Source organism: Plectrocnemia conspersa, unplaced genomic scaffold, assembly GCF_051122295.1.
Source record: "Plectrocnemia conspersa isolate PC_06_02 unplaced genomic scaffold, ASM5112229v1 ptg000012l, whole genome shotgun sequence".
NCBI classification, from domain to species: domain Eukaryota; kingdom Metazoa; phylum Arthropoda; class Insecta; order Trichoptera; family Polycentropodidae; genus Plectrocnemia; species Plectrocnemia conspersa.
The window spans coordinates 11,713,051-11,740,458 of NW_028277176.1; the positions used below are offsets into that span (position 1 = coordinate 11,713,051).

At 31.5% G+C, this 27,408-nt stretch overlaps 1 protein-coding gene across 3 annotated transcripts in view; it reads left to right on the forward strand.

Moving 5' to 3' along the window:
- The first annotated feature begins 1,850 nt into the window (after positions 1–1,850).
- LOC148228223 (uncharacterized) overlaps positions 1,851–27,408 on the forward strand; it is a 146,361-nt gene continuing 120,803 nt past the window's right edge. For 2 of the 3 annotated variants that reach the window (XM_088199479.1, XM_088199478.1), the window contains exon 1: positions 24,683–24,928. The gene's annotated coding sequence lies outside the window, so the exon portion shown is untranslated. Of the gene's footprint in view, positions 2,321–21,527; positions 21,602–24,682; positions 24,929–27,408 lie in introns of those variants that run through there. The other variant, XM_088199481.1, reaches the window with a different exon arrangement.

Below are 27,408 nucleotides of genomic sequence, written 5' to 3' on the forward strand. Positions count from 1 at the left end.
CTCTGAATACAGATATAAATTTATCAAATTAAAACTACCAGTCTTTAAAATTGTAGCAGCTGTAAGCTATTTGAAAATATTCGTATAAATTTAATTTGAACAAAGACAAATTTATGAGAAATCTTGAAAAATCATCATTTTGCATTTTTTTTAAAGAAACAATAGGCATTTGAAACCATTACAAGGGGACGGTTCAGACTAAGAGTTGGGATTATAGAATATAATTTTTGGGTTGTGTTCTTATTCGTTTTTTTTGTGAACTTATATGAACACACTAATAATCGTTGTCGATTATTTTTTCATTTTAAAAATATTACACTAACAAAATTCACTGAGAATTTTAAATCAATGTACCCAAATGTACTCCTTAAGTAACCGATATCATATCTTTGATGCTATTAAACTCGATCGCAAATCTGTAAAAAAAAAACACCATGCTTTATATTGTACATGATTTTTTTATAGTTGCCATTTGCAGCAGCAATTTCTGGAAATCTTTAATTAAAATGGAATAGACGCAACCTGTTTATGTAATATTTACAAGGTCTCTGTTTAATGTTACTTTTCAAGAATTTCTCGAGAAAAATACCGTATCAAGTTCTCAAGAAAAATTAAGTTTTCATAACCGCTGCATAAGATAGGGTGGATCCGTGCCAGATGCTAGAAAATATTTATGCTCTCTTATAAGCTTTTAATAAAGTCGGAAGTATGTAAATAGCAAAAAATGTTTACGATATTCTCAACTTCTCTAATAGGCCTTATATTTACTTTCGTAATCTTTGAATTACATTAATGATTAGATGAGAAAAAACCGTTCTGCGTGAAAATCGGTGCATTACAGATGCATGTGGCTTTTCGCAGAGTTACGCCGGTGTACATAAATCTCACTTTTTCAATTAAGTTTTTTTCTTTATCTTCTTCGAAATATTAAAAATGTAAAATAGCAACAGCTGTTGTTGACAATTTAACTTTAGGGTCTGTAATTAATTGTAGTAAATCGATTTGTTTTGGTTTTTCAATTATTCGCTTCCATTATAACTAGTGACGTAGCTAGGGTCGATCCTTAACATTGCTCTCCCCTCCCCCTCATACAATTATCTAATTCAAAATCTGACCTTCTTAATAATCTGCATGTCTTCAATATGACAAAACTTTTCGGGGCAGGTGGCCACTTTTGACCCCCCCTTAGCTTCGCTACATACCCTTAACATACTACATGCATATAAAAAAAATGTGCAAAACAGACATTTTATTATTTTATACGTTTCAAACAAAAGATGAGATTTTTTTTATTTATTTTTATTGACTGTTTATTTTTTTCACATATTCAATATAACTATTTGTGGATTTATATTTTTAAATGCATTCAGTTTAAGAACCGCACTACACGAGCAGTCCTTTCATCGCGAAAATGCCGCCCCCAAGCAAGTTCCACCCGGGACCATAAACCAAGCACGTACAGAAATAAAAAGGTTTCGTGCACATATTTTTACAGAACGCTAATAAAGATTTTCAAAACATATTGTATTCTTTACAATGCTATTAAGAATAGATGAAAAATTAATAAAATAATTATCTTATTCACTGTCTTCAATATCGATTGAACTAAATGACTAGAACTTTGTAGATGTATTCGAATAAGGGTTTACTTAGAATGTTATATTCATTTTATTCACCGAGCAAAGCAGCGTGATGATTCGAGAGGCAATGGAAAAATGTCGCGGCTGAAAGGTATCGCTCGCCGAGCGGGTGTCGGTCGGGGGTGGTTCGCCCCCAGTCGCCATGGCGACGCGAGATGCCCCGCCCCGAGGCTGCGGGGGATATAAAAGGGGCTGCAGCCTCCGGGGCCTCCGCACAACGCTCCGGCGTCCGTCTCCGCGACGGTCTCCAATCCGAACCCCCGCTCACCCCGCATCGATTTTCCCCTACCCTCCGACAAAGTCTCGGAGGCCCCGGCGAAGGCTCCCGGCCGGTGAAGGTCGGTCAACCCTCACTGCATCCGAAAATTGCATTCAGGCTGCACACTCTGAAGGGAGTGCACAGCGCGAGCGGCGAAAGAACGACTCCTCATATTTCAAACACTTAGCTTTCAATTGAACATAAGAAAAATTTTCAATGGCAAAATACATAGAAAAAAAATCTATTTCTCAATATTTAACAATAGACACTCAGTGAGTGGTTTATATATTTGCGATTAGAACTCAGACATATTTTCAACCAACCCTCGCAGCATCCCATCTCTCCTCTCGGTACGTGTGTGTCAGGCGCTCAATATATTGATTCGGTCCACGAGAACTCGAGAGAGCACAATCACGAAAATGTGAGTACATTTTTTAATTTACTACCACTTGATGATGAATGGCTTTATTTTATACATATGCATATCAAGAAGTATGAATACGATACAGCTATATATGTTTCATCTTAAATTCAATTTACTTTGACTTGTTTGATTCTATTTGCTAACTAGTGAAATTAAATAAATTAAAGCTACCCTTCAAATATATTCATTAGTATGAACCTTAAAATAATTTTTAACCCTAATTTGGAATTTTGATAAAAAGAATAGTTAAATTTTTTAGTTAAACTTATATGAAAAATTTAATATCTAAGTAATAGTAAATGTGTTTTAAAGCTGGACTATCGATATGTTATATATAAATGTATTCCACTCGTAACTCTTTTATGTATTTCATAGGATTCATAAAAAAATCATAAAATGTCATTCATGTGAATATTGCAGAGGGGAAATTTATTTAGTATATTACTTTCCCCAAAAATGCCTGCATATTGGTTCGTTATCCAACAAAATCCACCCAAAAAGGTAGACTTAATATTGCAGCAATAAAATTATCTCTAAAAACAGAATACAAAGTACTCAAAAATTATCTAGAATACAGAAAATGTAAAACTTATTGAAGTATTAGTATATGTTTTATAATGATGCTTCAGAAAATTTTATCTACATGGACAACAAGTTATGTAAGAGATCACGTGGTCACGATAAATTCGAACATCTCACTAAAAATTGTATAATATAATTAGAATTTCTCTATATATAATATATATTATAATAGTAGTCAATTCGGCAAAACATATTTTATTTCATTCTCTGCTATCGCAAAGTAATGATTAAACATTTTTTTGCAATGAAGATGTTCTTACCATTTCAACATTGATTTTATCTACATTTAAATGATATTCTAAGAAAATTCAATGCCTTTTATAGAACATAAAAGATTTTCTTATCAGAGTCGTTTTAATGTCTTTTGTGGTATGATTCTCAGTCTGTTTAAAAATGAATGTATATATTAAAATTTTCCTATCTTAAGATTACTAATAGCGTGATTAACAAAGCTTGTTAAATTATTTAATACAATATACAAATTTCACATATATATTGTATATTTTACAATAATATTATAACTGACATTTTGTCAAACTCCACATTGCTCTAAAACGTCTAGAAAATGTAGATTCAGAAAGAGAAGAAAATGTTAAATACATTTTTCAATTGCAACCAAATATATACAATAACTTACGGCAGAAATGTGTAAATTACTGTTACCATATTATTTCCATTAAAGAATTAATAATATTTTCAATTTAAAATGTTTAATTATTTAGCTGTATAATTTTATTGTTAAAGTTAAATGATAAGATATGAGAGATCAATTTTCTTGCCTTAATCAACAGATGTTTTCTGAGGCTTTTACAAAATAATTGTATGATAAAATACGATACTATTGCCACAAATAAGACCCCATCTCATATTTTATAATAGCTGCGGTACCTCACGACAGTGAGGTACCGCATCTAGTTTTATATTAATTACACTATATCGACAATAAAATACTTTTTTACTAGAATAGATATTTTAAACAAGTCAATGTTTAACACAGCGTATTTCAAAGATAGACCAAACTAATTTTGTAACTATAAATACCCCTCGTACAATTACCGTCGAATCAATAAGCTCTCAAATCCCAAAAGCTTTGTAGGGTGCGATGCCACTAGACCGCTGATGCTGTGCGCTAACTGCGTGTAGAATTGTAGATAGATTAGAACAATTGTTGCTGGGTTTCGAATCGCGATACCTACGTATATAATTTATATGTATGCAGTATATTTGTATCGCGTTGGCAGAATGGCGGCGCCCCGGGGAGAGAGAGGCCGACACTATTTATGCGCCATTTCGAAAAGCCCAAAATGTCACGTTTCAGGTGGGATACGAAATGTCAGCGAAATGTCTCGCGACCGAACTAAACTTTAACGGATATATTTTATTATTCGGAAACCGTGGATAAAGCGGTCTATTCGATAAAACGGGGGCATAAAATTAGTTTTATATGAGGGAGTATATTCTGCTGTCGCATATGAAATGTCGGTTTTGTACTTGAATTTAGAATATGTATTTAAATTATTTATAGCAAAATGAGCAATGTCTGTTTATAAATTTTATATTTAACATTATAAAGTTAAAGTGTAGCGAATTTCATTCTAATAGGTAACAGTCATATTTTTATTAATCTAAAATTACTTTAACTTTCAAAGGTTAATTTTTATTATTATGGCATTGTAGATAATTCATTAATATAAAATTGCTTCTAAAACTGTTTTAATATACGACAAAAAATATCCATCGAGAAATTTCATGTATTTTTTATTTAATTTTGAAAAAATATACTTTGCGATCTAAACAAAAGTAACTGAATAAATTTACATTCTCAAGCAAAGTACATAAATTATTTCTTAGATCTTAAGTCAGTAAACTTTTTTTAAACACAAAAGTCTTCATAAGACAATTGTTTCTATCCAATATAAGTTATATATAAATTATATATTATATAAGTACGTATCCTTTTAAATATAATAATAAATGTTTAATACATTTTTTCTGACTTTCCATGATTTGATCTCAAATATGATAACTGATATTTTCATCAAAAACCCAAAATAAAATCCTTTAGATCAGTTTCGTGTGATATTTGTAATGAACACAAGCGCATTTCTCTTTTTTAATACGTCTATAAGAATTAGATCCAGTTATTGAAAAACATTTACACTTTTTTACAGAAACCAAATATAATTTACAGCAATGTGTTAATTTATACAGTTAAAATGTCCTCAGAAATTAATAAATCTCAACCTTTTCATCATTACTTAAAAATATTTACCTTAGATATTTACTTATCTATTTATTTTCTATATAAAACACAAGAAAAATAATGCTCATTTATTTTAAGAACCATATTTTTTCATAGTAAGATATTTGCAGCATAAACTAGTATCTTATTATGTAAAAAAATATAGCAATTTTATGATTTAATAAATAAATAGTAAAATATATAAATAATACGATAATCTCATCTCGATTCGCTGAGATAAAATTCAATTGCATTTCATTTTACAGAAAACTTTTTGTGATATCGGATTACGATATTTTTTGCCGTCAATCAGAATTGAGTTTATTTTTAGTTATCTAATTTATTATTTTAAAAAGTATAACGTCAAATTCAGTTCATACCCTAAATTAATATTTTTTTCTGTGTATTACATATCTTATTCGCTAAATATTTAAGTATTAAAGAAGCATAGCTCTAAAATATTGAGTGAAATAGATTCAGCATATCACAATATAAGAAAAATTTAATATAAGTATATGATGTACGAATATAATATAACGTGAAAACGATTAAGGGTATCATAAAAATATATGCGTAATTCAAACATCCAATATTACGTTTGATCCTTTCGATTTCGATACATGTGCCTCATTAGAAATCAAGGTAAAGGATATTGAAGAAATTCCGTACACTCTGTCCCACCAATAACGTTATTCAAATTTGCTCCCATATAACGTTTCGCCCGAAATTCAAAACGAGGGTAAACCCATTTATCAATATGTGTGCTACATGCGTGCATATAATACAATTCAAACACTACAGCGTGTTCTAAAATATATTTTATATAAAAAAAAATTGCCGAAATAAGATACATAATTTGAGACGTACATTTTAAAAATCAAATATATATAATAGATAGAATATATACAATGGTAACTTAAAATGAAAAATGTTACTCTGCACTCATTATATATTTTTGTAGAAGCTAAATTTTAATTAAAAAGTATTGTATATAGGGTTGATAAAGTATATCTATGAGATTGTTTTGTGCAGTGAACGAACCCTTACTTTAAAAAGACCGAGTAGAAAGCAGATCGAGTTTGGAGCGAAAATTGTTTCGCGAACTAGCGCCAACTTGGCCGGGACACTTTGTAGATTCAAAGTTTAATGCTACATTCAGCAGTCGGCAGATGGTTCAAATATTTAGCTTTAACTATAAAACACTTCATAATTTAGAAACGCCCGTCGGCTTTTAGCTATATTCGCTACTAAATACCCATAGCCGGATTCATTATTGAATTCGGTTAATGGATAAAAGCTCGGGTTGTCGCTAAAAGCTCCGTTTTAAAAATTAACACCGAACGTGCAAACTCGAAATTGAGGTCCGAAATATTCTGAGAGTGAAGTGGGTTCGTTTTCAGAACGGATCGCCCATCAAGGGCCATCAATATTATTACCGACCCTTTCGCTGGTAAAATATTAAAAAAGCGGCAGCTTTTCCGGTCGGACTAGCGTTGCTAGAATGTGTGTGTTTTTGCCCCCTTAATGACACGATAACATCGTAAACACAATCGTCGGAACATCCCTCGAAATTAATCAATTAGCGACTGACGGCACAGTGGGACAAAAACTCTTATAATAACTTTACAATATATCATTAAATAAATATATTGTTAGATAGCTCTTTAAAATCAGACATAGCAAATTTAAAATAATATTTTCTGATAATCAACGTTGATAACGACGACGATAGGTGGCACGCATTTGCTCGTCATTCAGATAAAATGTTGTCTGTAGTATTTTTTCACTTAATCTATTGTAGAATTTTCGCAAATTTCATTGAAAATTATTTTAAGACTCAATATTTCAATTTTTTACAAAGTGATCCTGAACTGTTTTAAAATCAGACAGAGCCAATTTAATAATAATATTTTACAACAAAGACGACGATAAAATAATAAATATCTACAATAAAAAAATAGTATTTAGCCATGTAATCCAGGTGCTTAAATACAGCTCCTTTAATCTGCTGAAATGTGTTATATCAGAATAAAAAATAATTAAAATTATCAAAAACAATAAAATAGTCCATCACAAGGTACAGTTCTAGGTCCAGTTTCATATTTTTTTTATAATATCTTGACCCACTGTCCGTAAACTGAGGGTATGCATGTGTGTGTCATCCGCGAGCGGGTCGCGTGCCAGTCGTGTGTGACCACAAACCATGACCGACACGGCACACATTCTATTCGGTATTGAGTTAATCAAATTGTTTCATGGTCACTAAATACTCTATGTCACGACATAGCTGACCCTTACTCGTTTTGATGACGTTTAAAAATTAAAAACTGACCCCAGGATCTCTGCAATCAATCAAAGAAAAATTATTGGACCATTCAATTATGGTGATTAGATAATGTATAAAAAATATGGTATTATAAGTTTATTGTCGATAATAATACATATTTAAATTTAATCATTGATTTTATTTATTCTGCAAATCAGCAAAAGAATTTTTATTCACTGTAACTACTTTATCGTTGACTAACAACGCATATTGCTGTTTATAAAAAAATATCTGCAAAGATAAAATTGAATGATTATATTATTTTAATCCTCTGTTGTTACTTGACAGGCGTGAGCCTAATGCGTTACAACGTGGTAAATACAACACCAAGTAAGTGGTGAAAGATCAGACTTAAAACAAAGTCTGTAAATCTGTATTTTATAAATTTTAAACTATAATTATTGTTTACAATCAATAGATATTCCTTTCCGACTTTGCTTCGGAATTTTTAAAATACTACTGCATTTTTTTAATAATTGTTATAAATCATACTATATTGTTTACACACATATGTAAGTGTAGTATTTACAAGGCGGTGAAATAAAAGGCAAGAGCTTCGCTTAAACATATATTAGGCGGTCGGAAAAGGATAGCGCCGATCCCGACCGCACGCTTCTTGGCCGTTAGCCTCTCTTTTTGTCCTCAAATATAATCAATCATGCATATTTATTTTTTTCAGCCACTGTAAACACTTTATCGTTAATTACCGACGCGTATTTCGTCTTACTGTTATATATTTTTATAAAACCTCTCAATAAAAATACCCAAATAATTTTAATAAAGTGAACTGTTCAATTTTAATTAAAAAGTTCTTCTTTCGTAATCACTTAGAAAATTGTCCACATTTTAGATTTTGTAAACGCAAACGAGTAATTATTTTACTCTGGGGTTCTGCAAGGATAAATATTGATACACTGTTGTTTTTAGAAATATTTAAATATATTACTTCAACTTTAAAAAATAATTATATTTTTAGTCGCAAATACGCTTTAGGTATTTTAGGCATTAATATTATTTTCGAGGGAACATTTTTATTTAAAATTGAATTCTTAAGGTGCTAGATTAAAAATCCAGAATCATGGGTTCGATTCGCAATTCGCAATTATTTTAAACTGACTTCACTTGTGTGTAAATTTAGTAATTGATAATTAAATAGATCGAATCTGTCACAAAAAATGTATCTTAAGTATGTTTATTTCGTATTAATTGCTTTGTAACGTTGTCATGTTACAACGGAAGACTGAAAAAATACAACTATGTTAGTCCAATGCTCTCTTCAAGAGATTTCTATGTAAAAGTAGGAATCAAGTATCTAATATAAGAACTACCCTGCAATCATTATCACAATGGTCACCATTAGGATAAGTAATGTTGTCGTTAAGAGACCATCTTGTTTGGGATCCAGTATATTAGTCACTTTTATCATACTTACTTCATGAAATATATCTGACAGAAATAATAATGGAAAACTTGCTTAACTAAACTACGGAGAATGTAATTGAACCTCTACATTTTTCATTATTTTTTAGATTGAATTATTTAGATATGTTTATTACCTAACTTAAAATGAAATACTATCTACTTTGTGACAGATCGTTTTAATTCAACGTTTTTGTCTTATACATCTAGTACATCCTGCAGCTATCAGACCCGTTTCTTGAGTCCAGGGCAAAGACACGCGTTCATTAGTTTTCAGCTTAAATGTTAACTTAGCACGTCCGATTCAATACTAAATTTTCAAGCAGGAAGGCAGGCAGCGGCCATCTTGATTTAGTCGCGATCGAGTGAAGCATGGCGGCCGTTTCCGGTTTCCGCCATAGATCACGCCACCGAGTTATCGGCCAATCAGCGGGCTGCATACTAATGCCTGCCCAAACTAAGCCTCCTGTACGGCTACCACCCGCTCCGCCCACTCTTAAATCGGTACAGGTCGGGGCTTTACAACCTATTGCACACGTTAAAAATGAATCAAGCGGAATTTTTAATTTCCTCGGATTCGATTTATGTCTCGCAATAGCTGGAGATCTCGGGGCGATACCGGTCGCGCGGCTCGAGAGGAATTCGTAAAATAGTAGGTGCTATACTATAGTAAGATCATTGGCGTATGACAGATATATTGAGGCGATAATGGAACGTTTAAATTTGTTATTTATTCATGTACGTTCAGGACTATGAATCGAACGAAACCCAATATATTTTTATGGAGAAAAAAACAATTAAACTATATCATGAACTAGTCTAGATGAAGTCTTTTGCGCTTTGAGTCATTATTTTCTTCTAGTGATCTATTCGTTATTATTTAAGAAGTATTCTTTTTTGTCAGTGCTGTTCTTAATAGAGTACGCTCGGGATAAGGATGCCGGTTTGTTATTGTGTGCGTGTACATGTATATGAGAGGGAGAAGCGATGTAGCGTGTACTTCGTTGTCTCGCTTACTCTTTTAAGGACAGTCGCTGATTCGTCAACGCTGGTATTCGTCATTAAAGTGCAGTGTGGCACAGAAGCTCGATCTTCTCTAGTGATTTATTTTAAATAATTTTGTGTTGATATTGGTTTAACCCAGATATGCCCATTGTCCCATGGGTAGGTCACTAAACTCGTGCCACTGTTTTTTATTTATAAATTAAATTTTAAAAGAACAAAATTTATTGGGCATATCTGGGTTAATTGATATCAAGGCTTCAAATATACACTAAGTTATTCGTTCTCTTACCCATGGATTAAAATATTTTAATTATTTTTCCATTAATCCGTACGTTGTTGGTTTTTTACACTATTCTCTGTAAGGCTTAAAAAAGTTATTATTCTTATCGTTGCGCCAATGATAATTTTTTAATTTATTCAATGGATTCTAATGATTTAATAGAGTCGTCGAGCCATTAAACAATCTGCGAATAATTTCTTTCCCCATTTTATATCTTTTTGCTTTTGAAGAATAGCTAAAGAATTCATTATTTTTTTGACTTGTGAAAGATTTTGAGTTTTGCAAATATTTAATTAATCACATCAATGTCTTCGATTATATACTATGTTTTTAATTGTCCGTTGAAATTTCCAACTTAGCTCAGATGTATGTATGTTAAATAAACACATATTTTCTTTTAAAATTAAATATTCTGAGCGAAATTGTTTTGAGCCACACAGTTCACGCACACAATAACAAACCGGAATCCTTATCCCGAGCGTACTCTACAGAGGTTTCCAAGCCACTGCTGGAGGTGCTCCACCCAAGATGTTCTTGCCTTGGATGATACAATAATCACCTCAACATGTCTGCAGATACACTGAGCATCCATGCTTCTATTCTATTTAAAATAACAGAACACATGTCATGTTCGCAAATATTTTTCCATTAGGTTGCAATTTTATAAAATTTAACTGATATTTATTTTCTAGTGTAATTACCAAAGATTAAGTGCTTATCTTCCATTTTAAGCGCCCCAATAAAATTCTATCTAGATATCAAATGCTTATAATAAAAATAGCATACAGTCAAATTAGAAATATAGGACGAATATTTTTGAAATTTTATATGTAATAAATACTTTTTTCCTGATTTACATTTAGCATTTTTCCCGATTTGTTGCAGTTTTTTTTATTATTTTCGATGATATATAAAATGTAACATCTCGCATGTATATAATATATTACTCATATTATTAAATTGAAATGAGTACGGAGTGAAAGATCAGCTATTTGAGCCACTCAGCCCTTTCTTCGGAAACTTTCCCTCGCTCTCAATCGGTACTACATCCGAGAAATTAGAAAGGCATTCAAAGGGCGAGTCCACATCAATTCTCTCCTTAATCTGGCGTACCATTGTTTGCGCTATTAATTACGAGCTGGTTAAATGAGAAAGAGAAAGAGAGATCCTTCGTCTTGGGCGGTTTCGGAACAATGAACTAACGGCGCCTTTTCCTCACTACAACACAGTTTTGTCGGTACATACAATGTTTGGAGTCCAAGCAAAACCTTCGGTTTCGCCCAACTCTATTAGTACTTTATTTTGCACGGAAAAGCCACCGAGTTTGCACAAGACAACCCTTGTCAAAGATATTACAAACGGCGGGCGGCGAAAGCTTTTGCGCAAAAAGAAGTCACGCTTCGTGGAGCAATTAACTGTGCACACATTAATCTAAACGTATGTATACATGCGTATGTTTGATACATGAAGCCTATGTATCCTAATACAGCATGTCACTGAGCCATGAAAATAATAAAAAATATATATATAGATATATCTAGGATAGCAATAAAATTATTATGTACATTATCTATATCTATCATTTCTCATATATAAACTATTATATATATACAAGAAAAACTTTAGATTACAATAAGCAGCAATCGATGTTTATCTGCATTTCGAAATAAGTTAAAAATTTAACATGCGTATTGACTTTTATTATATAATATTAACTGAATAACTCTCGTAAATACTATACATATATTGCAAATTGAACTACGTGAATTTGATAATGCTTCCATCAATTTGTATACGCTTCAATGTGTATGTGATCATGAATTTCATTGTTTACGAGAAGCGAACCGGAAATCCCTTAGTTTCTTCATAAATCTAAAAGTACATCGTAATCCGAGTACAGAGAATTAGGCCAACCCCCACGGGGTATGCATCTGACATTAAGGGCCGTTCAATCCGATTTCGTCCCGGGAAAACGATATACATACAATATACTATTATTATACATTGGATATAACTTTGGACAAGCTATAATTTTCACCGAGGCCACCCCTATCCGCCCCTAGTGGATTGCGGGGGAGTGCGTAAATTTTTCAATTTGCCCATATTGAATTTTCGCTCGCATCGAGGTTGTTAATATCGCGTTATTGCGCCGACATTATGATACAACGCCATTTAACTATCGTGATGGAATCTCTTTGTGCTGAAGTTATCTGAAATATTCGATATTAACGGACAAACAAAGCGGCAGAGAACAACCGACTAACCCCATCCGAGTTAAACCCGAATCTGTATGGCAAGAATTCGGACAATTAAACATGCAAAACTCTCTCTCTTACTCACTCTCTCACTCGCTCAGACTACCTTCGAGGCTGGTTATGGAAAGGGTGTGCTACGATTCAAATCAACTATTTATAAATGTGCAATTGGCAGAGTTGATCGATTCAATTATATATAGCATAAGGGATGGGAGCTATTTTAAGATAGGTGCTTTGGGCAATTATTTCAAATAAATCTAACAGTAATATTTATAATATAATTAAAAGATTATGAGAATAACATAAAAAATATTTTTATTTTTGCCGCAAAGATATGATGAATGGTTTAAAATGTAAAATTACGCTCTGTCTTCAGCTGTATCTTTTTATTTTATTTTTTTGCTCTGATATAACTCTTTTATCACATTTATTTAAATTTATGTATAAATATATACTATAAATTACATTAATAGTATAAATGTAGTAGTATAAATAGTATAAATATATATATATATATATATATATATATATATATATATATATATATATATATATATATATATATATATATATATATATATATATATATATATATATATATATATATATATATATATATATATACAAATTTAAATTATAGTTATTACTACTTAATGTAGACTTTAAGAATAAAAATCACTTCAACAATATGCTCAGTTCTTTAATTATAATTATATACATATATTAAATTCTTAATTTTTTTTTTTAATAATAGCTCCGGTGGTAGGCTTTTTTAAAATCTGTATATATGATGTCTACTTGAATTCCCGCATTGAGAGATTTTGACAGAAAGTTAGTAATAGTGAAACGGGACTAAAAAATAAATCTGTTGCTAGTGTCGAAACAGATGTTTGTGGATTAGCTTCAACGGTGTTTATTCTCTTGTAGTTCTCTGTCTAGCAGTACCCTCGCCAAATCCCAAATTTAAATTTTTCACGGCATGTACCGAATTGCTTCAGTGTGAACTCGTTTTAATTATATAATTATGTGTTTCAGTCTAAATTTCAATTAGCACTAAGCTTACATATTAAAAGAATAATTGCATAAATTTATATAACTATAAAGATAAAACCTTAATAAATGGATAAAACTCTTTTTGATACATTTAAAGTAATATATTTCTGTCTAATCTTGTTGAATATCGACGGTGTTTAAAAATTATTAAAAATTTTTTATTAAAGGTAATTAAATAATTTCTTTTAAAAAAAATCTGTTTAATTATGTATATTATGTAGCTTCTGTTAAAATCATAAATCACCGATTATTTCTTATTGTTAGTGAAATCTGTTAACTTTTAAATATTTTATATTGACAATAATGCTCATTCAACGATAAATTGATATAGAATATATAAAATATCTTTAATATTATTGAAAATATATCGTCATTTTGTATTCATGGTGAAGGATATGCGATGTGTAGTTATTTATGCGAATAGATGACTAGTGATTTGTGGATACATCAAAATGATGGATACGAATCCGATTTGGGCTGACTTAAAGGATAAATCTTCACATTATTTTTCATTTTTCGGATCCGAATCGGACCTTGTACATACGAAAAGGGTAACAAATTGCCTTGGCACAAGATCCTTTTCATAATTGAATCGATCAGTATTGGCCGATTGCACATTTATAAATAAGTAATACGTTAAGCATTTTATACAGTCACACATATTTTTCAGAAAAGCGTTTTTTTAATGATATCATTTAATTATTTCTTTTAAGATGTGGCACAAAAGATTAAAAGACTCTTTCTTATATTATCATCTTAATATTAAACAAATCTATATCAAAAATAATAATTTATTTCTGCACAATAAAGTATAGGGTACATTAAGGCAATAAGCTTAGATCTACAAAGCAGAATACACTTAAAATTATGGCTTCTTTACCTTATATACTGTTATTTAAATTATTGTAAATCTGTAGAATTAAACTAAATTTAAAAAAATCTGTTAAGATTCGGTGGTTGAAAATTATCATTGATTAGTCGAAATGTGGATATCTTACCGAGGAAAAAACATTAGATGCCATGACTTGAACGGAAGTTGTATATATATAATCCGGGAAAATCGATTCAAATACAATCGTTTGTTCGTTCATGATGCTGGTGAAACGACTACAAACCCTAGTACATAAACTGTGAATCTCTACAACTGATCGGTCCGCCAGTAATTAATTATTTGCCGGTCGACCCAAAGAGACGGCTGTAATTAAGCCTTTTATTTGGCGGTTGACGCAGAGGAACTGCTGTAATTCACGCTGAACTGATATGGATTATTTGTATACTTGAGTTACACAGCAGAATAAAAACTATTTGTGACCATTGTTGAAGCCATTGCTATAATGGCTCGTGTGAAATATATAAATGACTGCAAATCTGTAGAATTAAGGCAAATGAACACAAATGTGTTAATTTGTCCTTTACCATGAAAAATAAAACATACTCTACTGTATGGGTAAACAAGTCGTCAATTTCACATAAATAAAATTGGTAAAATAATCAGCTACCAATATCCATAAATATACTCTCATATGGATGTATGATTTGTGGCAAGCAAATCTAATATTGTATGAAGGTAATATTAACAAAGACTTTATTTTTGTCTAATATTCCATATTTATCCAGCAAAGTTTAACTGCAGTTCAATCCCTAAGATTTTTGTGTATTTATAAGTCAAATTTTTATTATGTTACCCATTCAGGTTTGAGAAATTTAATTAGCAAAAAGAGTTCGCTCTTTATATTCTGGACCTCTCATAGCACACATATTTATCTCACTTAGATCAGATACTTTTGGACCTTTACTGTATGTATATATTTTTTGATTAGTCTAGCTATATATCTATCGAAAGACTAGGACCTCATCCTTTATTGCGTATATATTTAATAAAAAACGATCACATTTCGTGTTCACCCCATGAATCCCATCAGACAGCATCGCGGCAAAATTGCCTCTTTTTTCGTCTATACATTTACGTTAACGGCGCAGATCGATACCATAATGGCACCAGGATCGGTGACCAGTGAATTTGGCATGTTAATGGCTTATCGACTTTGCACATTGAATGCAAGGACCCCTCCCAGATCCTTTTGGAGCACGCGTGCGCGACGTGTCCTCGTAGACCATTGTGCTGAAAACAGCTGATAGTCTGGCAGGATTCTCCTTGGGCAGGGGTAAGTCACTGTTGGTTTTGGACAAATCCCCTTTTAAGCACCAACTCTCCTAAAGTAGCGAATGTTGTCGTATGGGATTCGCAGTCTGAAATTTATCGACTTTATGGTAGGTAAAATAGTAATAAAAGTAACAGATATAATGGTAAATTAGTTTTTTTTTGTGTGAAAAATATTTTTTCAATGTCTCTTACTACTGCATTGGATGTCAGCCAACATCTCATTGCCTCTATAATTGCATTGAACATAATTAAATCGAATAATAATTCGGTGGATATTACAATGGAGTCTATAAAAAAAAAACTCAAGGACGACACAGGACGGTATTGTGTTGTATAATGGAATTTTTCAATAAATAATATTTATAATTTATAAAAAATATTTTTCATCTTAAAGCCCATTTTTGATCAATTCTTGAAATAATATAATTATAAAATATAGAACTTTTTCTTATTCACAGGGGATAAGATGGCAATAATATATATAAAAGATGTTCCTATATTCGTAAATGAGCTATTTAAAAATTCCAATACCATATGTAATTCACATATACTTACTTAGATAATATATTCAGTTACTTGGTGAAGTTGGACGTCTGTGTAAGTAACTTCGCTAATTCGACAATAGTCTCCATTCGTCCTGAATTTACTCGACCCTGCTTATAAGTCTAACTGAAAAGACAATTAGATTGTAGTTAATTCTAAAAAATCACCCTTCCAATTATTTTCGGGCAGTTCGCGTGGGGCTTTGGGTTAATTTATATTTCTTTTTACTTTTGTTGTACTTGTTAGGGAGTTATCTGTCCGCTATTAATTAAAGCTAGAACATATTTTATTTAATTACATTCACAGAATGGATTACTCTCAAACAGTTGCTTATAGTACTCAAAATATCATAATATTACATATTAGTATCATTCTTAAACTAGCTATAGTTATACATTACATTTTTACTTTAAGATTAACAGTATAATAACGTTGGTGTATTTAAAACAAAAATATTATCACTAGTGGTTTAATTGCCTATACTTCAGTTCATTAGTTAACATGTTTAATATAATATTACATAAACCACAATGTATATATATTAACTCTATAAGTATCATAATCAAATTTTATTCAGAAATCATAGTCAGTAAGTATTATTTCTAAAAAGGTGCATATTTGAAAATACCGATTCTTTTCATCAATCAATTCATTATTTCCATGTGTATTTTTTTGCCCTGTTTTCTTTAAATGTCGAAATTCGATAAACGTAATGAAGTTTATAACCATTTTAACCATTGGAAGCTATGAATATTACGTGTATTGATAAACATCTTTAAAAATGCAATTCAGAGTATATTTCTTAGATTGTTTTTAGCCATATTAAGTAGTTATGCTTTTATTATTTATTATTATACTGTACCAATACTAAGAGTAAAAATTTTTCTAAGAAAGTATTTTCACTATTCGCATATTTGTCCCATTAAGATTTTTTATAAATAAGGAATAAAAATTAAGTATATTTTGATTAAATATATAGCAACAAGTCTTGACTTGCAATATTATGGGTGTAACCCATATATTGTCGGGTTTTTCAATTAAATCACACTTCCATTCAATAAATGGACCAGACAATGAAGGGATTAAATCGGCAAATCTGGTCGAATAGCTTTTAAGCAAATTTATAGGCGTGAGAATCAAATAATATCCTATTAAATAATAATCCCCGGTGACAAAGATAGTCAGAATGGGATGTACAAAGACGGGTTTTAGACGTCTAAGATAATAAAGGAGCTTCTTCGTTGAAATGGAACACCACCATGAACAAATCTTTTTGGAGATTAAGTCAAAGTAACCGCCAAAAAAGCATCCAAATGTATGCATTCGGGATTGCCATCCAAACGGCCGATTGTAATCTGCTTTAGCAGCCAATGACATTCTGTTTAAAAATAAATACATAACAGTCATCGGAGAGGGCCATGGGTATAAATATGGAAATGCGGGCAATCAGCGATCACTTCCTCTTACACTTCTACTGACATTCACACTTAAACATCCACATTGGATATTTTTATATATACTTTTTTTACTGCTAGTGGCTTATATTAGTATCTAATTGTTGACTTATACTCTCAATTTATTGCACTCTTAAGTACAAAAATAATACAAAAGAAGTTACGTTTTCTTACTTTTTAAAATGACGCAAGAGATGATAATCATATATCCTTAAACTGATAAAATTATAACTAAGTGAAGCACCAGAAACATATGTGATCTAATCCTAAAATAATGTTGGTTGATACTAATATATTAATCTATGTGAAAATTCGAGATGAAACTATTTTAATAAAATCGGGATAACAATGTGTTCACCTGACTTGTGATTGGTTTTAATTTATCTGGGTTTAATGTAACTTTTAGAGTTTACCAGATGGTCACACATGTACTATATGTATGTTTTTCTCATAATAACGGAGGCGCGATTATTTACCTGCAATTTTCAAAGCTTTGTGCCGTCGTCCATAATTATTTTAGGATTCTAGGGGTGAGCGAGAGATGTATGTGTCCTTTGTGAGACTTTTTTATTCGTGGGGAGAGACAGAAGCGGCGCAATATCGTTTTGCCGTGACTGACGGATTTAACCCTCGCACGACCGGTCGCATATTGTTTTAGCGACAGAATAAAAAATACCTCCCCCCACTTGGAAATAATGACAAAAAAGAAGCGGCACAGCTCAGATTGGTCATCATTGGATTTGGGAGTTTTGAGCGGCGCCCTTGTTTATTTTATCGTCGGGTGAATATTCTCTCTTTCCAAAGTTAATATAATTATACGTTTTTATCCCCCTCGCGGGGGATTTATACGGAAAAATTGTAAGGGCCGCTTTGTTTTCTTGACCAAAGTTGACATTCTGGATTTTTCAATGGGATTTCGTTTGTGCTGGATTATGGTAGCTCATTCAATTAAAAGCGTACTTATATTATTTAATTTGATATAATCCTCGCCGAAAGATCCCCAAACTTTCGCATATTCCAATATTTGTATTTTTGCTGATTATCAGGCGCATACGGCGAAATACATTCCCTTTCGCTCGCTCACGTGCTAGGTAACGAGAGTGAGTGGAAAGTGGGCGTGCGGAACGCATGTAACGCACGCTCTTATCTCTCACTCACTCTCGTAAATTAACACGCGAGCGAGCGAAAGGGAATATATCTCTTCGTACGTGAGATACATTCCCTTTTGATTCACATATATAAAACGCTAGACAATATTTCTGCTTCTACAATCTACAGTAGTCTATTATAAAAGTCATTTAAATGAAGTAATCTTAGTATGGTGTTAAAATATATAAAATCGGGATGTTATATGACTTAAATAATAAAAGTGAGAATCCTTCGAAGCAAACAGTTTTCTTGATAAAGCTGTCGTAAAAAATATTTTAAGGGTGTTTTTTACTTTTTGCCGAATAAAATAAAATACGTATACATTACTTCATTATCAGACTGCGAACTTTTCAAAAGACCCATGTATAATACTTATGTTCTAATTAGAATTATTACGTCTATTGAAAGCAAGCTTTTTGAATGAAATAACTTACCTTTGATAGATCTGAAAGAAACTCAAAGTATACAATCGTCAAATTCTTCATCTCTACCCATAGAAAGTTTCTGCTGTGTTATATAGAAATAACGCATTCTTTACCATCACGTGTTGGTTTATAATTACAACTAGTTGTTTATTGTTGAATTTCACAAATAATTAAACTATAAATGTTTATTCATCAGCTAAAATAACCATTCAAATAAAAGTATTGCTAATAAATCGTTCTCGTTCGTGTCATTTGAGATACCATATCGAATAACTCCAACTTCTGAGAATTCTTATTATAACTCCAATAACGTCGTTTATGTAATTCGCAGAAATTATTTTACTAAGAATACATATAAATTAAATTAATTTACAGAAGGTGTGAGTTTTATCTCAAATTATTTATACAAGATAACGAACTATCAAAGTAAATTTGTTACAGTGAGGACTTTTTTTATAATTAGGGCTTATTGTCGAATTGGAAACGAAAATGTCTTTAGTCATCTGTAATGATATGAAGCAACAGCATTTTGCAGAAGTGCACTTTGGATATCTTAAAGCAAAATAAATTTAAGTTTCAACCAATATGCTTACAAAGTTGGGATTTAGAACTACAAGAAACACAAATTTTAGGCCAGTCAAAAAAATTAATCAGCCCTGTAATTATCTGTACTAAAAGTATATTTTCAAAGCTAGGAAGAAAATCTAGCTTAGGAGCTATGAAAAAGTTGGAAGACCCAACGTGATGATAGTACTCTGCTTTCTACATCGTCTTTTATTGACGTCAAAAACTCTTCCTCTAAGACTGAAATTACTATAGTCAGCAATGTTAAAATATTTTACCAATAAGTTGCAGATTTTTCAACAAAATATTTTTTACGGTAACAAAAAAGCGTATATATTAGGATATTAATAGAAAAAGTGTGACAGCAATTGATTTTTGCGAAGAATATATAGTAATTTATTAAAATAAATGTTTTATAGTGCTAGGATAGCTCTTAAAATAAAAACTATATTGACTGAATTCGCAGTCACTTGTGCTTCGTCTGCTGAATCTCTTCATCCCGGTACTTTTTTGTATAAATATATTTTTATTTAATATACACTCCCAGCTCCAGTTTATTGCCACGGAACCCGCTCGTGCGTTATCGCACGCTATTTTTCAAAGCTATCCTTTAAAAATTAAGCACAATGTTCAATTCAGGTATCTGCAGATATAGATATATTTTATATTTCATACTGGGAGTTATGGTAAAACTCTAATTAGACTTCCATTATAGACTTTTTACACTTTGATTATAACATATCTAATTAAACCAGTTCATGTATGCGCGGGGGAACGAAGAAACACTTTAACTAGGCAATGCATACACTATACATAAATAGCTCAAGTATTCACAAAGTAAAAACAATCACGTTTCTTCGGATAGCCTTTTTTCATTTTGTAAATCTGCCAGCCCTAACGATAGTTATTTAATTTATGTATTCGGCAAAGATTTTGTCTATTCTGTGTGATTCGTAATTACATCAAATCTACCCAAACTCGTAGAGGTGTCAACGCACCCGAAATCAGCAACTTTCACCCTGATATTTGCCGTATAGTTCATTCATTGTGCCTTGGCGTCCTTGAACGCGCTTGCAACCATTGACCTTTCAATGCATGAACTTTGCTTGTATGTCAAAGTTCGCGACGCCTCTCGAACAACGAGCGAGGGTGAAAAGTGATCCGATGTAACGAGCGTCAGAAAAAGAGCGCTACTCGCTGTAACGAGAGATAGCTAAACTACCGCTACCGAACCGACACGATTGAATGTCGCGAGCGATAGCTACTATCTACATAAATATGACCCGATAACTCAGTCAGTTATCTGAGAAATATTATTTTTAATTTTTCGTTTATCTCGCGCTACTACTATGTAGCACAATGTATGTGATTTGTGAGATAGTGTGCAATCGTTCTTAATAAAAAATAATTAACACTGGTCTAGGAAAAGCCGTTATTTTAAAAATTTGGCGAACACGTGTTCGCGAAATTTGCGTATGCGTCCGCATGGACGGGAAATAGAAATGTGTCACCGTCGCATTCGTTTTACCGCAGCGGCTCTAAAACTGTGCGCTTGCATGTACTATTTATATTTTTGAAATACACGCATGAATATTTATTTTTTCTACAATTTCAATTAATATAAAAAAATGTGATGAGGAGCGTTATAAAATTAATTTTAATATCTTTTTAATGTTCATTTATTAATATTATTATAAATTAAAATTTTATAGTAATTCATTTTAATTTTTATTATTCCCACAGGAACGTGCGGAGTAGATGCGAAGAGATAATCGGCGAAGATACACTCCCAAGAATCTTCTGAATATTTACATAAGGTAATTAAGAAATCCAATTTCTATATAATATGTAACAATTTTATCATACACCAGATTATGTTAGAATTGTAATGAGTTATTCTATTTATGCTAATATTTATATACAAGTCAAACCGATAATCTAGATTCTAGAATGTTATTAAAATAGCAACAATATAATAATAATAAAATAAAGATTAAGCATTACGTTAGTAAAAAATCCTAGAAATAGAGCTTATTCAAAAATGCATTTAAACACTGGATATGACTAGAAGTAATTTATTTACTTTTGCTATACAAATGCACGGATTTGTGCATAAATAAGTGCAGAAATGTCGCTAGGAAATTGCGCCGGAACGTCACCGGACGTATTAACTGAGGGCGTGTTCCGAATTTAGCTATCGCGGTGATACCATACTAAACTCTTGACTCGATCCCGAATTAACTAGGATTTCAAATAATTCCTGGGACATTTTGCTCATTTGCGCTAAGCCGTAAATCATTCGGGAGCGTACAAAATTGAAATCGCGAATTTTCCTCCTTTTATTCTTAATTAAAACGCAAAGATGTAATCGTGAATAATTCATAATTATAAAATTAATTTATGCACTATAATGAATATATTTATATTTTTTGTATGTTAAATCGTGATATATGTGTTTAATACATTAGACTTTGTTTTAATGGCGTGACGTATAATTTTGCAATGATTTATCTCTGTTTATCGTTCACATGACCCATTAGATAAATATACATTGTGAGTTCAAACGATTGTGTAAAAAAAGCAATGTTTCAAAATGTTTATATTGCCTAAAATAAATACATTTATAACATGTAATATTTATTTTTTTGTAATTTATTAATCAATAAAAATGGATATGATAAACACAAAATTAAATATTTATACAATAACCTTAAGGTTAAAAAATAGTAAAGAAAATAAATATTACATAATAACATTTACCTTGTTCTAATTTAAAAAAATTTAATTTCAATTACTAGTATTTTTGAGAGACTGGGATTAATTTCTGTATGAGCAGACGCCTTGTCGTGGTGTAGCATCCAATCATCTGCTATATATCCCCCCAGAATCACTAGACCTGTTTTCGAAGTTGTTGTAAATCATCTTTGTAAGAGCCTGTTCAACTATCTGTCCTGAAGGTGTAAAATATTTGTGCATAATTCTACGAATGTTGAAAAAAAAAATATGTCACGTGGTCTTTTCTCATGCGTGCTTTATTCATACAAGGATAATTTTTCGTTACCATTTCTCACCTGTGTGGTTCTAATCTTTGTCGATTGAATACTAAATATACTCTTTTTTATATATAATATAGCGAAATTCCATCTACGTAGCAACTCGAATCATCTGTTTAATTTTAGATCGTATATTTTACAGGTTTCCGTTATTTTAACAACGAGCGTTTGCAACCCCTCTCGACTATCTGTTATGGGTACTGTATCATCAGTGTTTCGCAGGCTATTCAGAGAGACTTCGTTTATTTATATCCCTTCGTCCGTGTTCAGCAATGCTGTGCAAAAATCAAAATAAATAATAAACAAGCTTTTTCGCCCACCGCGGCAATTCGTGATTTTAATTGCTAGTATAATTCGCAATAATTCGGAAATTCTAATAAACTATTCCTGTATATTTCAATAGGTTCATAATTTTAGTATGTTAGAATTTTTCGAAGTCTATTAATCATAGGTAAACATTAATATTACGACAAGCTAAAATTAAGAATTGTAGCTTTTTTGTGCTTAGCTTTAGGAAAATGTATTTAATATTATTCTCTCATAATCAATAAACTAAGAAAGGCAATTTGCATTCCGTGAATTTGGCCAAAGATCTCAAAAGCATTTCGCTGCCATTTGATTAGTCTTTTATTATTATGAAATAATAATAAACCATTTCGACCGTTCAAGTTTTCCGACACCAGTTTTAGCTTTAGTTTTTTCGGATTACTTTACATAACTAGTGTAAAACTGTAACTCTTTATCGACCGTTTTACTTAGTGGTGATAATTTGTGGAATTAATGCATTTACAATCTATAATAAAAATTGTTTCATTTTTGACATGCGATCAAATTTAGCATGTTTTTTTATCTTGGAATTTCAGTGCGCTTACATTAAGACGATTATTTTTGTACCCGACTGTTAAATAGATCGGAAACTACTGTATAATATTTAATATATGTTCATGAGCAAAGACACATTTTTACGGTGCCGGTGAACTTTTGCTTTTACAGTGAATTAATTAAGTCGAAAAAATGTCAGTTGCCGACTAATTTTGTGACGCATATTTGTATAAGTAGTCGTCAATAGTTGACATTTTTTAAATTATCACATATAACTACATATCATAGCAATTATTTTTGGAGTAGCATATGATAGTATTTTTATTATTAAAAATATTTATATTTTAAGTATAATTTTTATGTGTTTGTCAACACTAAATGACTATACATATTTATAATTTTAAGAAAGAGGAATTCAATTTTGTCATTGATTAGCGAAGTGGCTAATCACAAAATATCTTTTTTCGGCAGCAATAAAGTAGTCGTAGCAAATTGATAAGGCATAAAATGATGACTGTAAACTCTGTTAACAAGTTGTTATTAAATGAAAGTACAATAAGGTCGGATTCAGTGACGTCTCAGACTAATGATCTTGAAGCGCCGGGCTCGAGCCACAGCAGTATACTCGAATTTTTATTTATAAAAATGCATTATTAAACCAAGCTCCATCTGCAAAGTAACATCTATTAGTTATACATTATATTACACATACCAATCATATAGTCACCGATTCCTAGACTTTCAGTCTAGTGGTCAATACTTACTTTTACCTAAATGACTTACCCAGTTAAAATAGATTTTACCCAGTTGTAACGCATTGGGCTTACGCCTGTCAAATTACAACGAAAAATTAAAACACACATTAATAATAACAAGAAAGTAACGAAAATATCCTATTGCAAATTAAATACCATATTATATTATTATTAATACGTAAAAAAAAATTAAATAATATAATTTAAACGTCAATCGCATTAAAGAATTTGCATACGCGCGCCACAGTTTAAGCGCTCGGCTTTCGGAAGTTTGGGATAAAGTGTGGATTATTCGGCGGTTATCCCCTCGCTCCCGCCGCAGTCTTCTCGCGGCGCTCGGCGGCGCTGGCCGTGCTCTCTCGCTCCTCGGCGAGGAGGGTGGGGGTAACGTGGCTTTGAACATTTTCGACGAAAATCGGCGCGCGGACGTCGACGCCATTTTCCACGCGCGCCGGATACTAACGTTTCTCGTCGCTCAGCCGCTGACTAGTTTTACCGTCTTTTCGTATTACCGGTAAGCACACTCCGTTCGAAAACCAAACCCCGCTCGTGCAGTGCTGCCAACGTTTCGCGCACGTGACGTTCGGATGCGCCGTTGGTATTGCGCGCCGATCCTGCGCATGCGCGCACCCGGAACATTTTCAATAAAACGATGACGGTTCGTTTTTGCACTCTTATGTCCTTAAATCTCATTTCGCGTCCAACGCGACGCGAATATTGGCTCGTCTTTATCAATTTGCCATTCTTCAGCTGCCAAGGAATTTCGATTGCTCAAGTTGGCGACACTGTTGAAAATTTTCACGGACGCCATATTGCTTTTTAACACAGGTTATGCGAATGAAACGTTCGACGTCTACGATTGATATTATTCGCGATACGATTTCTTATTGGTTACGGGGTTTGATTATCGAGTTATCTCGTGTTAGTGGCTGCACTGGGTGAGAAAAAAAATTATTTCCGCCATTTTGCTGTTAACGATTTGAGGTTAGGTTTATATACTATTCAATATCGTCGGTGGAGTGAAATTTGATAAGATAACGACTTGAATTATAGGGCTACTTTTAAATGCGCCATATACTCCCGTAAAAAAAAATGTGTAAATATAAATATATTCGTGCTATTTATATACCTGCTATTATTTAGATATTCAGAAGCAGAAGAAAGAGGTTCAGAAATAGAGAAAGCTTTTGTTATGATTTTTTGAACCATATTTTGAAACGAAGCTTAAAAATATACCTGAATGTTACTCATGTATTATTTTAAGAAACAATGTTTCTTTAAAATGTCAATAATTTAAAAATAAAAAAGTTTAAATCTAAAGGCACCTATTAAATATTTGAAATTAAATAGTACTTAGTTTGTTTTTGGTTTTAACACTTCTGGGTTTTATTAAATTTTTCACATTTCGACTAGCCCTTTATATACTACTGCTAATATATACAATATATTCAAATCGCACTTGAAATACATTTCCCATACTTATAAAAACATATGTTATAAAACATAATATATGGCACTTCATGCATTAGTAACTATAATATGCATCAAAGCCATATGTGTCCCTCGATACATAAAGAATAAAATAGATACAAAATAAATAAAATTAATTAAAAATGTAAACATAAAACCAAAAATACACAATAAAAATAAATAAGATTCACTTATTACTGTGTAAATCAATAAAACAGTTTTTATCTTTGTTTATGCAAATATGTCCTTTATATTTACTACATATTATAAACGATTTTTCACTGCAATTAAAATTTACACATTTTCCCCTTAATTTTGACCACTCCGGCAAATGGTTAACCCCATCTACAATTTCTTATTTTGCCTTCTTTCGTTTCTTCAATTTTCACTGTTTCTTGGACATCCACGAGTCAATTGAGTTGATTGAGTAAAATTCTTATCGACGATTCTGTAACTGGCATGTAATCTGTGTGAGTATTTCTCCACAAAATCCATTTATGTTAAATCAATTATCTGACAAATATTTTATACCACTTATTATTTCTAATTTGTATTCTATAATACCATAGACTTATTATAAACTAATACAGAATTGGGGCATGCAATTCCCCTAAATTCATTATTCGTCAGTAGGAAATAAATATGTTAAAAAATCAGAAGGATTTTCAAAACTTATTATTTCTATTGGTAGTGTTTCTGATCCCAACATATGCTTCCCATTTTACGTTATTCTCTTCATTATTTAATTATGATGTGAGGTACAGATTTTTTATTGTTTTGCGAAGAATACCAAAAACAGCATCATCTAACAAATACTTGTCTTGTATCGGATATGACAAAAATATTTGTGTCAATAAAAATTTCTATAACCCATTTTACCTAAAAATAAAGAATAATTCATGTAGTACCATATATTGCCACTCATTGCATGGAGTGCCAGATATTGAAATATCATTACAACCTGTACTGCGTGTAGTGCCATATTTGGTATTATAATGAAACATAATTTATGATATGACAACGATTGTAAAATTAATTAGTATTTTCCAAATTTACTTGCTAATATCCAATGTTTCTTGATATATGTTTTTAAAACTTATCAACGAAAAATGTATGTTAAAGCACGTAGCAATGTAACAACCAACTGAGACACTTCAATGTCTATCAACAATTAACGCAGTTTCTGTTGTGGCAAAGTGATTGCAATTATGTTACCAAAGATGTCATTGTATGCAGCGAGACAAACAAATAGATATTTAATATTAACTTGTGAGGTCATATATGGCACTATATTCAGTAAGAGGTTAATTGCGCAGCAAAGCAGAAATTTTCTCTTATTATATTGCATGCGTTGCCAAATGCTATAGTTAAAAAAAATATTTGATTAAATTAAATTAAATTTTTTTTTCACGTTTGTCAAAATAAATTACAGTTTTCAATTAAAATAAAAAGTTTTTGCGCGAATAATTGAAAATAAAATTATAATTTTGATCTAAAAATGCAAATATAAAAGCCTTCTTTTAT